Genomic DNA, 13,232 nt, shown 5'->3' with positions numbered 1-13,232 from the left:
GTCCTCTGTTCTTACAACTTCCTTTTAGATCCCAAATTTCCAGTGTTTCCATTTTGATGCAGAGAGGACAAAATCTCTCAGACCTTAAAACTATTTAGCCATTTAAAAAAACACACACACACCTTATTCATCTTGCTTTTCACTTAAAAGATATTTTTTGCATCGATATTCATGAGTGAAATTGGCCTGTAATTCTCTTTCTTGGTTGGGACTTTGTGTGGTTTTGGAATAAGGGTGACTGTAGCTTCATAAAAAGAGTTTGGCAATGACTTTTCTGATTCTATTATGTGAAACACATTAAGGAGGATAGGTATCAGCTCTTCTTGGAAGTTCTGATAAAATTCTGCATTAAAACCATCAGGTCCTGAGCTTTTTTCGGTTGGGAAATTTTTTATGACAGCTTCTATTTCCTCACGACTTATAGGTCTATTTAAATTGTTCACCTGGTCTTGATTTAATTTTGATAAATGGTACTTATCTAAAACAAGTCCATTTCTTTCACATTTTCCAACTTTGTGGCATATAAGCTTTTGTAGTAAGACCTAATGATTCTCTGAATTTCCTCAGTGTCCGTTGTTATGTCCCCCTTTTTATTTCTAATCTTATTAATTTGCATGTTCTCTCTCTGCCTTTTGATTAGTTTGGATGAAGGTTTGTCTATCTTGTTGACTTTCTCAAAGAACCAGCTCTTTGTTTCATTGATTCTTTGGATTGTTTTCTCTGTTTCTATTTTGTTGATTTCAGCCCTCAGATTGATTATTTCCTGTCTTCTACTCCTCCTGGGTGAGTCTGCTTCCTTTTTTCTAGAGCTTTCAGCTGTGCTGTTCAGTCTCTAATGTGAGCTTTCTCCTTTTTTTTTTTTTTTAATGTGGGCACTTGGAGCTATGAACTTTCCTTTTAGCACTGCTTTCATAGTGTCCTATAGGTTTGGGTATGTTGTGTCTTTATTTTTGTTGAATTCAAGAAAGACTTTAATTTCTTTCTTTATTTCTTCCCTGACCCAGGGGTGGTTCAGTAGTTGACTGTTCAGTTTCCATGAGTTTGTAGACTTTCTGAATTTTGCGTGCAAATGGATGGAAATAGAAAATATAATCCTGAGTGAGGTAACCCAGACCCAAAAAGATGAATATGGTATGTATTCACTCATAAGTGAATTCTAGCCATAAACAAAGGACATTGAGCCTATAATTTGTGATCCTAGAGAAGCTAAATAAGAAGGAGAACCCAAAGAAAATCATATAGTTATCCTCTGGGATATTGAAAGTAGATAAGATTGCCAGGCAAAAATTGGGAGATTGGGGGTGGGGGTGGGATGGGGGTAAGGGGAGAGGGGGAGAGAGAAGTGAGAAGGAGAGGATGGGAAGAGCTTGGGGAATGGGATGGTTGGGATGGAGAAAGGATGGATATGGGAGCAGGGAAGTAAATATCTTAATTAAGGGAGCCATTTTAGGGTTTGCAAGAGACTTGTCTCTAGAGTGGTTCCCAGGTCCATGGAGATGTCCCCAGCTTGTTCCTTGGGCAGCAGAGGAGAGGGTGCTGAACTGGCCCTATCCTATAGCCACACTGATGAATATCTTGCATATCACCATAGAACCTTCATCTGGCGATGGATGGAGATAGAGACAGAGACCCACATTGGAGTACTGGACTGAGCTCCCAAGGTCCAAATGAGGAGCAGAAGGAGGGAGAACATGAGCCAGGAAGTCAGGACTGCAAGGGGTGCGTCTACCCACTGAGACGGTGGGACTGATCTAATGGGAGCTCACCAAGGCCAGCTGGACTGGGACTGTCAAACCAGACTCTCTGAATGTGGCTGACAATGAGGGCTGACTGAGAAGCCAAGGACAATGGCATTGGGTTTTGATTCTACTGCATGTACTGGTTTTGTGGGAGCCTAGTCTGTTTGGAAGCTCACCTTCCTAGACCTGGATGGAGGGGGGTAGGACCTTGGACTTCCCACAGGGCAGGGAATCCTGACTGCTCTTTGGACTGGAGAGGGAGGGGGAGGAGGAGGCGGGAGGAGGAGGGAAATGAGAGGAGGTGGAAATTTTTAATAAAAAAAAAATTTGCTGAAAAACAAAGCAAAACAAACAAAACAAAACAAAAAAAGATTTTTTTTTTGCCATCTCATTTTTGTAGCTTTATGATATAAATTACCCCAAAGCATAGTGACTTCAAAGAATTGCAGTTTTATATTTTGGGGCACTCTACCATGTACATTGCTGGTTTCCTCAGCTGGTACTGTTCTATAAAGCCCTGCCAAGTTTTGTCACACATCTGTGGCCCGCTAATAGATTGTGTAGTTAGAGGAGTGGGGATAGCATTAGTCACACACCTCATAGTTGTGGGCTTTTGTTTTGTTTCCAGGAAATAATGCTCTTCAGACATCTGCTGAGTCATTTACTAGTGTCCCATTAGCCTTGGCAAACTCTGTAGGCAGTTCAGACTCACGTGATAAAGGAACAGACTTCATCATTACTGGATCTCGTCTATCAAATTGCAAGGACATAAATGAGCAAAAGAAAGAATTTGTTTAACTTTTTAAGGTGTGTGCCTGCATGTGTGTGTGTGCATGTGTGTGTGTGTTTATGTGATGTGTGTATGTGTGCAGACACCTGTGGCGGTCAGAAGAGGTTGACACAGTTCCTAGAGCTGGAGCTCGAGGTGGTTTTGAGTAGCCCAGTGTGGGTCCCTGTCAGAGTGCTGTTAACTATGAACTACTAACTCCAGCTAGCTGTGCAGCACTGCTGTGCACTCTCATTCTGTTGATTTCAAACCTTCCTTCACTGAGTTTTCTGTCGAGACCAGCATCTTGATAGCTGAAGGTTACGTCCATAGGGCACAGTTTGTTTTGAGTGTACCTTCCTCACATTCACCTTAAATGTACATAGATTCCTGCTGATGGTCGGCCTTCATGAAAACCATCAGGTCTTGATTCATTTCCTTTGAGTTCAGGAATCTTTGGGTCAATGTAATGCTCCATTGCAATGGGCTGTGTGAACTTCATTGCCCATGTTTTAGCTTTGCTGTGCGCCTTTTCAAGTTTCTCCATTCCCTCCCAAGCATGGTAACATTCTCATAGCTGCCTGATAAGTGGAGAGATAACTTAATTGTTCATTATGTTTTAATTTATCCACATTCCTTATGTTGCACCACAAGATTCATCCTTGGAGCATGAAAATTCAGAATTAATCCTAAACCTTTTTTAAAGAGTTAAATTAAGTGTTTATTTTTTAAGAATCTTATACATGTTTCCAATGACCTTTTCTCATGTTCAAATAAGTTTATTTACTAGTTTCAGGATCAAGATAAAGTTATCCATTAGCTTCTACATTCATATTAGTTTATTTATTTATTGAAACGTGTCTTATTTAGAGTGATGATGATATAATACAGCTAGTTTGTGTGAATTATGTTCTGATATGTAAGTAAATTTTAGCAATAATAAATAAAAGTACTATCAGTCAGCATTACTTCTTTTACCATTTCTGTTATAACCATGATGGTCAAATATTTTGTCTCACTTTATTTCGGTAGTTCATTTTGACTGTTTCTTTACCAACTGAATATGTGTCTATGATCTTAGCTTTAAGAAGCTTGACACTAACACAGTGAGTTGTTGAGAATGGTATTGTCCTGTGTTTCTGCATTGCAGCCAGTTGTTTGCTGTTAGACATTTTAGGTTTGTTCACACATGGATGGTGAACAAACTTTCACATGTCACATATGAAAAGCTTTACATATCCTCACAGAAAATGTCTTATTTTCTGACATTATAAAACCTCATCTTTTCAGGAAAGGCCCTCTAATCTTTTCAAAATTTATTTATTTATTTATTTAGCCTCCCAACATCAGCCTCCCCTCTGTCTTCTCCCCTCCTCCCCTCCCCGCTCAATCCATCCCTCCTCTGTATTTGCTTAGAAAGGGGCATGCCTCCCACGCACATCAGCAAAGCATTGCACACCAAGCTGCTGAAGACCAAGCACCTCCCCCTGTATTCAGGCTGGGCAAGGCAATCCAGCACAAGGAAGAGGTTCCCAAGAGCCAGCCAAAGCACCAGGGATAGCCCCTGCTTCTATTGCTGGGAGTTCCACAAATAGACCAAGCTATACAACTGTCACATGTATCCAGAGGGCCTACATCAGTCCCATGAGGGCTCCTTGATTGTTGGTTCAGACTCTTGAGTTCCCATGAGCCAGGCTATCTGTTTCTCCCATGAAGGACTGTGAAAAATCCATTTTTTCTCCCAATGTTTTTAGCTATTTTGGGGAACTCACAAGGAAACACTAGAGGAAGAAAGCAACTGGGTTTCTGTTTTGCCGAGTTATCCTGGGCTGGTGTCTGACTTTTGTGAATGGCAACTCTTCCTCAGTGTGTTGTCATTGCACTGAATCCTTACTACTTCCAAGTATTAATAACTCAGCATGTCAAGATGCATGATTATTTTAAAATAAAATTGAAAACTTTTTATAGAGCCCACAAGGGCAGGAACTAGGGAGCGCCTACTGGATGTATCTTCTGATGTAAACTTTCCTGTTCATTGACACATCACTATGTCCATATAACCTCTCTATAGGTAGTGTTCCCTTTTTGACTACCAGGGATATTTCTATCAAAGACAAAATGGTATTTGATTCATGAGCTCAGATGATTTTTAATGCCCTTGCTCTTTCTACTATTTAAGAAAAAAAATATGAAAGGTTGTGTTAGTATTGTTTGGGCTGCTATAACTAAGCACCTGAGATTGGGGGATTTCAACAGCACCATTTTATTGATCCTAGAAAATTGAAAATATGAAATCTGGGTACCAGGAAAATTAGATTTCAAATCTTTTAAGATTAGTATAGTTACAGCATGTCTCCTTTCCCTTTGTTACTTTCTTCCAATCTCTCTCATATACCCCTCCTTGTTCTCCTTCAAATTCATGGCCTTTTTTCACTAATTGTGGCTAAATACTTATATATTTCTAAATATAACCTGTTAAGTCTTTATGTGTATGTTTTCATGATATTTGTCACTGAACAACCATTTGGTGTGCCCTTCTTTAGGAAAGATCTCCCACTTCCAGCTTTCCTCAGTTGTCTGTACTACAGTTCCTTGTGTAGAGTGGAAAGATCGTGGGCTTTTTCTCATCCAATCTGGCATGTCAATTGGTGTCATCCTCATTCAGTTCCTGTCTGGGCAATCATGTTAATAAGACTTCATGGATTTAGTCTTTGACGTTACTATATGACGGAATCTCACAGCAAACTCCCTGATTATGTGGCTCTTACAATTTCTCTGCCCTTAGGTGTGGTTTTGGTTTGTATGCTTCCACTAATACTGAGCTCCACAAATCCACACTTTGAGTCATTGTGGTTTTCTGTAGTGGTCTCTGTCTGTTGCAAAGAGAAGTTTCCTGTTGTGATGTAAAGATTACACTTGTCTCTAAGTTGGAAATGACTTTAATGTCCCCTCCCTGAGGACTAATTTTCATGGTGCCAGAAGATACCATACAAGCTTCCAAAAGAGGTAGTCAACCAACAGTCATACTTAGCTATGATGCCAATGAACCACGTCAACCAGCATGGCACCATAACCTTAAGGGTGTAATAGTGGCACATAAATCTTGGTGGAAAACAAAAGCTCTTTGATTACACTTAAGACCCATTTGACAGGAGGGAAACCATACCTGGTACTAGAAACCTAGTTTTCAGTGTTGGTGAATCTGCAACCCCTAATTTATTAACCCAGCATAATCCCAAACAACAGCTATACACAGCCGTTTTTATGCCAGCAAATTTAGGTTTTTGTGATAGTTTTCTTCTTGGCTTTTAGGCGGCTGATTTCTTCTGATGCCTTTATATGACATTTCCTCAGATCTCTGGTGTCTATGTAAGTCTCTCTCCCCTCCTTCCACCCTCTTCTTCCCTCTCTGTCTTGCACTTTCTTCTCTTCTTTCTTTTCCTTCCTTCCTTCCTTCCTTCCTTCCTTCCTTCCTTCCTTCCTTCCTTCCTTCCTTCCTTCCTCCTTCCCTCCCTGCCTCCCTCCCTCCCTCCCTCTCACTCTTTCTTTCTTTCTTTCTTTCTTTCTTTCTTTCTTTCTTTCTTTCTTCCTTTCTTTTTTTTTTCTTTTGGATTTTCGAGACAGGGTTTCTCTGTAGCTTTTGGTGCCTGTCCTGGAACTAGCTCTTATAGACCAGGCTGACCTCCAACTCACAGAGATCCTCCTGCCTCTGCCTCCCAAGTACTAGGATTAAAGTTGTGTGCCACCAACCACCCAGCTTTCCTTGCCTTTTATCAATGTCTCTCTGTTTCTTTTTCTGTCTCCACCCCTGCCCCTCTGTGTGTGTGTGTGTGTGTGTGTGTGTGTGTGTGTGTGTGTGTGTATGAAATTGTTTCACAATGTAGCCTAAGTTGGCTTCAAGCTCACTAGCCCAGGCTGGCTTTGAACTCACAATTTTTCTTCATATTCTTGAGTGCTAGAATTATAGTCATGTGCCTATAGTAGAGCCTCCTACCATGAGGGTCAGACTCTTCTGTTTTCATCAGAACCTAGTATCTTCAAAACTCTCTTTCCAATGTTATCCATCTTAGGAGTTAGGACTTCTGCATTCGAATTTAGAGGTAGGATATTTCAATCCAAAGCAAAGAGTTAATTTGATTAATACTATAAAGCAACATCTATCACCTACTTGCCTGTCATCTATCCATCATCCATCTATCTGATTTGCTCACGCAGACATCTAGGACTACTACAATTTTTGGTTCAAGAAAAGCTTCTGTGGAACAGAATAACCTCCCTTTCCTGATGGCCACTATTTAAAATAAGATGACTCTTACAGAATTTTTTCTGGAGTTTCTAAATAAACTCTCCAGTTTCATCATATATAAAGATGCTAATGAGGCTCTTTTCAGTCATAGAGCACTGTTAGTCATGGCATGACCTGGCTTCAGAATCTTATAAAATGTCCCCACCTACTGCTCCTACAGAGTCTGGGTGACACTACTCAGGATGCTTGAAAACGCCTCTCAGAGTTCAGAAATAGAATGAAGTTCATTGCCGCCAAGTAGGGAAAGAGAGGGAGGAGCTTGGGGGTTTGAGTTCCCAGATCAAGTACAATAGACAGGACCCACTGTTGTGTGGTCTGAAGGAACCTCCCCCACCCCCCGCTCATCTGTAGATGATAACATTTCTGAAAACTAAATGCAGAATCTCATTTATCAACTGGCTGGGCTACAATACCAGGGGAATTCTCTCTTGTTCAGGGACACCCCTATTAAAGTAGAGACACTGGAAGAACAAATGAGATTCTAAAGTTGGAATGGCTAAGTACGGTAAGACTTTAAAAATCTGAAAACAGAGTGCTGAGGAGTTCTATCCAGAGAGGTGAGTGGGTGCTAGCCGGTGCGGTCTGTCCCGGAAGAGAGCAAAGCCCCCCCCCCCAGCTTCTGTGGCAGGGACTTTGGTGTTCCAAGTATCTCCTCCCTGCCCCCACTGCCGCCCTTCTGTCTCCTGTGTCCTTGGAATACCAGCTGTCCCTGTTTCAGTGCTGTGGAGTTCTATCCAGAGAGGTGAGTGGGTGCTGGCCGGGGCGGTCTGTCCCGGAAGAGAGCACAGCCCCCCACCCCAGCTTCTGCGTCAGGGTTCTTGGTGTTCCACGGGACGCTTCCCTGCCCCCACTGTTGTCCTTTGGTCTCCTGTGTCCTTGGAGTACCGGCTGTCCCTGTTTCAGCACTGAGGAGTTCCATCCAGAGAGGAGGAGATGGGCAGGCACCAGTGCAAAAATTCCTCCAACAACGTGAAAGGCAACATGACATCACCAGAATCCAGGGATCACGAAACTAGAAGAACTGAACACCCTACTCCAGAAGAAATGGGAGAAATTGACTCTAAGCGAAGCTTTATGAAAATAATAGAGGAACTTAAACAGGAGGTGAAAATCTGCCGTAAAGAAATGGAAAATAAGTATAACAAAAAGATTGAGGAAATGAGTAAAGAAATGGAAGAGAATTATAACAAAAAGTTTAAAGAAATGAGTAAATCCGTAAATGAAATTCTGGGAAACCAAGAAAAAACAATCAAACAGGTAATGGAAACAGTTCAAGATTTGAAAACTGAATTGGAGGCAATGAAGAAAACACAAACCGAGGGCCGGTTGGCTATAGAAAACCTAGGTAAACGAACAGAGACTTCAGAAACAAGCATAACTAACAGAATACAAGAGATAGAAGAACGACTCTCAGACTCTGAAGACACCATAGAGAAAATAAATGCTCTGACCAAAGAAAACAGCAAATCCAACAAATTCTCATCACAAAACATTCAGGAACTGTAGGACACAATAAAAAAAGCAAATCTAAGAATAATAGGGGTAGAAGAAGGAGAAGAATTGCAGATCAAAGGCCCAGAAAATATATTCAACAAAATTATAGAAGAAAACTTTCCCAACCTAAAGAATGATATCCCTATGAAGGTTCAAGAAACATACAGAACGTCGAATAGACTGGATCAAAAAAAAATCCCCTCGCCATATAATAATCAAAACACAAAACATTCAGATTAAAGAAAGAATATTAAGAGCTGCAAAGGAAAAAGGTCAAGTAACTTATAAAGGTAAATCTAACAGACTTACACCGGACTTCTCTATGGAAACCATGAAAGCCAGAAGGTCCTGGCTAGAGGTACTGCAGAAACTAAGAGACCATGGATGCAAGCCCGGACTACTATACCCAGCCAAGCTATTGTTCACTATCAATGAAGAAAACAAAATATTCCAGGATAAAAACAAATTTAAACAATATGTAGCCACAAATCCAGCCTTACAGAAAGTATTAGAAGGAAAACCACAACCCAAGGAATCCAACATTGCCAATACTGCCTACAATAACTCAGACAACTAGCAACCCTTCACAAACACATCTCAAAGAAGGGAAACACACACTCTACCTCCCCCCACCCCCAAAAAGGAAAATATCCGAATATCCGGAGACAACAACCACTGGCCATTAGTATCACTTAATATCAATGGACTCAATTCACCTATAAAAAGGCACAGACTTAGAGATTGGATACGAAAACAGGATCCAACATTCTGCTGTTTACAAGAAACTCACCTCAACCACAAAGACAGACACCTACTCAGAGTAAAGGGTTGGGAAAAGGTTTTCCAAGCAAATGGACCTAAGAAACAAGTGGGTGTGGCCATTCTAATATCTAAAAAAATTGACTTCAAACTAAAATCAATCAGAAGACATGGAGATGTACATTTCATACTCATAACAGGAACAATTCATCAGGAAGAAGTCTCAATCCTGAATATCTATTCCCATAATACAAAGGCACCCACTTATGTAAAAGAAACACTTGTAGAACTCAAGGCAGTCATCAAACCACACACACTAATAGTAGGAGACTTCAACACACCTCTCTCACCAATGGACAGGTCAGTCAGACAGAAACCTAACAGAGAAATAAGAGAATTATTGGAGGTATTGAATCAAGTGGACTTAACAGACATCTATAGAACATTCCACCCAAATAGGAAAGAATATACCTTCTTCTCTGCAGTTCACGAAACCTTCTCGAAAATTGACCACGTACTCGGTAACAAAGCAAACTTCCACAGATACAAAAAAATATTAGTAACCACGTGTGTCTTGTCTGATCACCATGGATTAAAGTTAGAATTCAATAACAATGCTACCCCCAGGAAGCCAACAAACTCATGGAGGCTGAACAGTCAACTACTGAATCACCCCTGGGTCAAGGAAGAAATAAAGAAAGAAATTAAAGTCTTCCTTGAATTTAATGAAAATAAAGGCACAACATACTCAAACCTATGGGACACTATGAAAGCAGTGCTAAGAGGAAAGTTCATAGCACTAAGTGCCCAATTAAAGAAAACGGAGAAAGCACACATTGAGGACTTAACAGCACACCTGAAAGCTCTAGAAAAAAAAGAAGCTGATTCACCCAGGAGGAATAGAAGACTGGAAATAATCAGAGTGAAGGCTGAAATCAACAAAATAGAAACACAGAAAACAATCCAAAGAATCAATGAAACAAAAAGCTGGTTCTTGGAGAAAATCAACAAGATCGACAAACCCCTATCCAAACTAATCAAATGGCAGAGAGAGAACATGCAAATTTATAAGATCAGAAATGAAAAAGGGGACATAACCACAGACACACAGAAAATTCAGAGAATCATTAGATCTTACTACAAAAGCCTATATGCCACAAAATTGGAAAATGTAAAAAAAATGGACATTTTTTTAGATAAGTACCCTATACCAAAGTTGAACCAAGATCAGGTGAACAATCTAAATAGACCTGTTAGTCGCGAAGAATTAGAAGCTGTTATCAAAAAATCTCCCTACCAAAAAAAGCCCAGGACCAGATGGTTTCAATGCAGAATTCTACCAGAACTTCCAGGAAGAGCAATACCTATACTCCTTAATGTATTCCACAATATAGAAACAGAAGAGTCATTGCCGAACTCCTTTTATGAAGCTACAGTTACTCTGATACCAAAACCACACAAAGACACAACCAAGAAAGAGAATTACAGGCCAATATCACTCATGAACATTGACGCGAAAATTCTCAATAAAATACTGGCAAACTGAATCCAAGAACACATTAGAAAAATGATCCATTATGATCAAGTATGCTTCATCCCAGAGATGCAGGGCTAGTTCAACATACGCAAATCTATCAATGTAATCCATCATATAAATAAACTGACATAAAAAAACCATATGATCATTTCATTGGATGCTGAAAAAGCATTTGACAAAATTCAACACCCCTTTATGATAAAGGTGTTGGAGCGATTGGGGATACAAGGATCATACCTAAATATAATAAAAGCTATATACAACAAGCCGACAGCTAACATCAAATTGAACGGAGAGAAACTCAAAGCCATTCCACTAAAATCAGGAACACGACAAGGCTGTCCACTCTCTCCATACCTCTTCAATATAGTGCTTGAAGTTCTAGCAATAGCAATAAGACAACATAAGGGGTTCAAGGGGATTCAAATTGGAAAGGATGAAGTTAAACTTTCATTATTTGCAGATGATATGATAGTGTACATAAGCAACCCCAAAAACTCTACCAAAGAACTCCTACAGCTGATAAACACCGTTGGTAATGTGGCAGGATACAAGATCAACTCAAAAAAATCAGTGGCCCTCCTATACACAAAGGATAAAGAAGCAGAGAGGGAAATCAGAGAAACTTCACCTTTCATGATAGCCACAAATAGCATAAAATACCTTGGGGTAACTCTAACCAAGGAAGTGAAAGACCTATTTGACAAGAATTTTAATTCTTTGAAGAAAGAAATTGAGGAGGATACCAGAAAATGGAAAGATCTCCCTTGCTCTTGGATTGGGAGGATCAACATAGTAAAAATGGCAATTCTACCAAAAGCAATCTATAGATTCAATGCAATCCCCATCAAAATCCCATCAAACTTCTTCACAGACCTTTAGAGAACAATAATCAAGTTTACATGGCAAAGCAAAAAACCCAGGATAGTCAAAACAATCTTATACAATAAAGGAACCTCTGGAGGCATTACCATCCCTGACTTCAAACTCTATTACAGAGCTACAATATTGAAAACAGCTTGGTATTGGCATAAGAACAGAGGAGTCGACCTATGGAATCGAATAGAAGACCCGGATATTAACCTGCAAACCTATGAACACTTGATTTTCGACAAGGGAACTAAAGGTATAAAATGGAAGAAGGAAAGCATCTTTAACAAATGGTGCTGGCAAAACTGGATGTCAATCTGTAGAAGAATGAAAGTAGATCCATATCTATCACCATGCACAAAACTCAAGTCCAAATGGATTAAAGACATCAATATTAATCTGACCATTTTGAACCTGATAGAAGAGAAAATGGGAAGTAGTCTACAAGACATAGGCACAGGAGACCACTTCCTAAGTAGAACCCCAGTGGCACAGACAATAAAAGAATCAATGAATAAATGGGACCTCCTGAAACTGAGAAGCTTCTGTAAAGCAAAGGACACTGTCAGTAAGACAAAAAGGCTGCCTTCTGACTGGGAGAAGATCTTCACCAACCCCTCATCAGACAAAGGTCTAATCTCCAAAATATATAAACAACTCAAGAAACTAGACACTAAAACTCTAATTAGCCCAATTAAAAAATGGGGTACTGATCTGAACAGAGACTTCACAACAGATGAACTTCGAATGGCCAAAAGACACTTAAGGTCATGCTCAACCTCCTTAGTGATCAGGGAAATGCAAATCAAAACTACTTTGAGATACCATCTTACACCTGTCACAATAGCTAAACTCAAAAACACCAATGATAGCCTATGCTGGAGAGGATGTGGAGTGAGGGAACACTCATCCATTGTTGGTGGGAATGCAAACTTGTGCAGCCACTGTGGAAATCAGTGTGGCGGTTTCTCAGGAAACTGGTAGTCAACCTCCCTCAGGACCCAGCAATTCCACTCTTGGGAATATACCCAAGAGATTCCCTATCATACTACAAAAGCATTTTTTCAACTATGTTCATAGCTGCACTATTTGTAATAGCCAGAACCTGGAAACAACCTAGGTGCCCCTCAATAGAAGAATGGTTAAAGCAGGTGTGGAACATATACACATTAGAGTTTTACTCAGCGGTAAAATACAATGACATCTTGAATTTTGCATGCAAATGGATGAGAATAGAAAACGCTTTACTGAGTGAGGTAACCCAGACCCAAAAAGAGAAATATGGCATGTACTCACTTATAAGTGGATTCTAGCCTTAATTAAAGGTCTCTGAGTCTATAATTCGTGATCCTAGAGAAGCTAAATAAGAAGGTGAACCTGAAGAAAATCATATAGTTATCCTCCTTGATATTGGAAATAGACAAGATTGCCAGGCAAACTTGGGTGCACGGGGTGTGTGGGGGGGTGGACGTAAGGGAAGATGGTTGGAGAGAAGGGAGAGGGGGAGGATTGGGGATGGCTTGGGGGAATGGGATTGGGGAGAGGGAGGAAGGATGGATGTGGGAGCGGGGAGGTGTGTATCTCAACTAGTGAGTCATTTTGGGGTTTGCAAGAGACTTGATTCTGGAGGGGTTCCCAGGCCCAAGGAAAGGTTCCTAGATTGTTCCCTGGGCAGCGGAGGAGAGGGTGCCTGAACTGGCCTTAGCCCATAACCATACTGATGAATATTTTGCATATCACCATAGAACCTTCATCTGGCGA

General features: G+C 40.4%; 1 long non-coding RNA gene across 1 annotated transcript in view; it reads left to right on the top strand.

The window, feature by feature from the left end:
* The window catches only part of LOC148121409 (uncharacterized), a 73,810-nt gene that overhangs the window by 21,467 nt on the left and 39,111 nt on the right, over positions 1–13,232 (top strand). The gene's annotated exons all lie outside the window — the stretch shown is intronic.

This window comes from Myodes glareolus, chromosome 7 (genome assembly GCF_982192425.1).
Source record: "Myodes glareolus chromosome 7, mMyoGla1.1, whole genome shotgun sequence".
NCBI classification, from domain to species: domain Eukaryota; kingdom Metazoa; phylum Chordata; class Mammalia; order Rodentia; family Cricetidae; genus Myodes; species Myodes glareolus.
The sequence above is the reverse complement of the archived record's forward strand: the minus strand, read 5'-3'. Positions and strand labels throughout refer to the sequence as shown.